The sequence below is a fragment of the Borostomias antarcticus genome (assembly GCF_949987555.1).
Source record: "Borostomias antarcticus genome assembly, chromosome: 21".
Classification (NCBI taxonomy): Eukaryota; Metazoa; Chordata; class Actinopteri; order Stomiiformes; family Stomiidae; genus Borostomias; species Borostomias antarcticus.
Window position 1 is genome coordinate 13,649,010 of NC_140254.1, and position 3,302 is coordinate 13,652,311.

A 3,302-nucleotide genomic window follows, 5' to 3' on the forward strand; every position below is an offset into this window, starting at 1 on the left:
GTATTTCTGATTTTATCCCATTTTTCACCAAATTTGGTAACCAGTCACACCCACCTACTGTCCAATCGTCCCCTGTCTCTGCTGTGGAGGGTCGGTCGGTGATCCGGAAGAGAGAGCCGGCTACCTGACTCTCTCAATCCCGTGACTGTGACTCCAACACCAGACAGGGACCCCAACACACAGTCCTCTTTCTACCCATGCTGATATTGCATGAGTGACTCAAGCTCTGTTTCCTCATAAGGATAACGATAGAACGCAAAATCCAATTTCATCAAAACATGTCTATTATTTAATTTTTTCTCACAAACACAAGCTTTTTTTTTTTTAAATCTTACATTTATTACACAAAAGTGAAAATGTCAAAGCAAATGCAATGTACAGAACTAATAAACATATTCATTGTTTTGAATCATAGAAGACAAAAAATGCTAAAGAATATACATAATATCATTGCAGAAAAGAGACATTCATTTTGTATAATACAAGCAAAAAGGAAAGAGGATTTCAAGCATACCCAAAGATTCTCACAGAATAAGCTGTGGAGATGTCATACCACACCCAATAGGTGGTAATATTCTCATTCACGGCTGGTATGGCGTTTGTTTCATTGCTTTTCTAAAGATTCATTGCTTTGTGACTCCACAGATAGCTCAGTTATAGACTGGACTGTGTTAGTCTGAGCAGATTCATCAGCAAGCAAAGCACAGCCTTACGATGCCCACCTCACTACGACACACACACATCCCCTCTACTGTCAGTATTGCTCTGAACTGTGACATGTTGAATGACAGCAGAGAGCCACCCAGCAGGCTAGACTAGGGACACGGTGTTGAGGCCATGTCTGTCGCAGATTATGTTTTCCGATAGTCAAAGGCAAAACAGTAAACGCTATAACTGATTATAAGGAACCTCCAACTTTCCTCATCTTATATCTGTCTACACCCTTGTCCCTGGCAAGGAAAATATAAAGAAGGAAGTATGAGATATTTTTCAAATATATTTAAATTTTCCAAAATGGAATTTAGTGTCTGGAAAGGCTGTCATCCAGAGTGAATTCTCGGTTGGAATTCCAACCAGGCCAATCAGCCTCATTTGAATGTGATGATGGCATTAAACTGTGTGCGACGTGATTGGTTAGGGGAACTAATCTCTGAGGATTCCTCCGGCAACGCCCATCTGGAGAAGCAGCTGCAATGGGAGCCTGTCCAGACGGAATAATGAAGTGAAACCAAATGGCGATTCAGTCTGGAGTGTCGTGCTACGGTGTCCCAGTAGTTCAGAATAGAATGTGAATTCATGACATCTCTGTTCCAGCTGCCACCCTTCACAAACCCCCGACTTACAAACGGTTCTTCTCACCACTCAGGACACAGAGAGGTGGACGTCTAAACTATTTACACAGTTAGCTTCATGCATTACAATTAATCATAATAATCTGAGTTGGAACAATGACAAGCAGAGAAAACGTGTGTGAAAACGAGAGCTGACAGGGCTCGGCAAGGTTTGTGGACAATAGGCGAGGCGTATGAAGGATAATTGCCATGCGGGCCTATCGGGTAACTGATTGCTGAGGTCATTTGCTTCATAAAGTTTGCTCACAAAAACTGTAATTACCTCGCCTGGCAACCCATCCTTAAATCACTCCCCGCACTATCATTATTCTCCACAGGTAGACAGCAAAAGAGCAGCGAAAATGGGTTTCCAAGCTAGTAAACACCCACTTAAAAACCTGAAATGTTTGACCAGATCCCCAGCCTGCACTACAAGCTGACATTCAGAGCTGGATGCAGTAGCACACCAAGAGGAGAAGACAGATGGATTATGAGGACTGTCCCCTCAAAAACACATTTCACATTCACCGTCTGACACAGCCAAGGAACATAGGCTACAAAGACATACGGTACGTTCAGTGACAAACAATCTTTAAGAATATCCAGAGACATCCTATCTGACAATTGGTACTGGCTACTCATTGATAGTCAGATTACTTAAAAATAAAAAATACATACACATTCAAAGACACATTTCATTGCCATCAACTACAGGTGGCGGTCATTAGCTGATAGACAGAATCTTCAGAAGGATTTCCCCATAGAGAGAAAGATTCAGAGATACAGGTGGACATTCATGTACAGAATGTTCATAGACATACACACCTACAGTACATTCACTGACGTGTTCAGATACACATTCCTCAACGCAGTGGTCATAGGGACACATTCACAGGGACACATTCATCACATGCAGTCCCACAGAGCCATGAAATGACAATCACACCTGAGTCCCCTGCTTGACCTGTAACAATTTTTTTCTGCTCCTTTCTTTCTCTTTCTCTTTCTTTCTTTCTTTCTTTCTTTCTTTCTTTCTTTCTTTCTTTCTTTCTTTCTTTCTTTCTTTCTTTCTTTCTTTCTTTCTTTCTTTCCTCTCTCTCTCTCATTGTGTTCTTTCCCCCATGGATTTCAATCTTGAGGTCAGTGGGCGTTAAAAAACAAAACAAAACAAAAAACATTTTACACTACAGTGAAGAGTTGCATGCAATTAATCTCAACCTGTCTTGAGGAAGTAGCACAGTGTATTGATATGTTCCAATAGCCGTCCACTTAAAGAGCAGAGATATTACAAAATTGAACTAAAGGGGACAACTAGTACATTTGCTAATCCTACCAAGTAAGATACGTGTGTGTTACTGTACCTCTCCTACAAATCAATATCTAGGTATTGCACTTGTTCAAAGATAACAGCTACTGTAAATGTGGAACACAAGCCATCTTTGAATCTTTGGTTTCCAAACAGCCATGTAAAGAAGATTTGAAGCTGTCTTCTTATGGTTGTCAGGACAATTTCCACATTGACCCATGTCCTCCTGATTTTCACAAGAAGAACCCTGTTATAGGATATTATTCAGGGGGTGTCCATGTTTTGTAGCTCTATGTATCTCTCTTTGCTCTATGTTACAGTGAGGGACCGGTCAGATCTATACATCATGGATAACAAAAACCGATTGATTCAAACTGTGGTAGGCCTACACATCTGAGATGTTTTATAGAGCTGACGTTTGGAGAGAGAACCAACAGACTTCCTGATAATAATGCATTGACTACTGACTGAGTCAGAGCAAGAGGGACAACAATAAGTACATGTGGCGGCCAACCATGAAGCTCAAAATCATTCAGTTCCACGAGCAAGCACTCACGCACGCGCACACACACACACACACACGCACACACACACACACACACAGGCTGGATGGCGGCCTCTGCGCTTCGACTTCACCTACATGCTACTCTCTGAGTTCCCCTAGA

General features: G+C 41.7%; 1 protein-coding gene across 1 annotated transcript in view; it reads right to left on the reverse strand.

The window, feature by feature from the left end:
• Positions 1-2,511: 2,511 nt before the first annotated feature.
• Positions 2,512-3,302, reverse strand: part of smap2 (small ArfGAP2) — a 16,717-nt gene continuing 15,926 nt past the window's right edge. Inside the window, exon 11 of the mRNA XM_084455080.1 lies at positions 2,512-3,302. This exon is cut by the window's right edge and continues 420 nt beyond it. The gene's annotated coding sequence lies outside the window, so the exon portion shown is untranslated.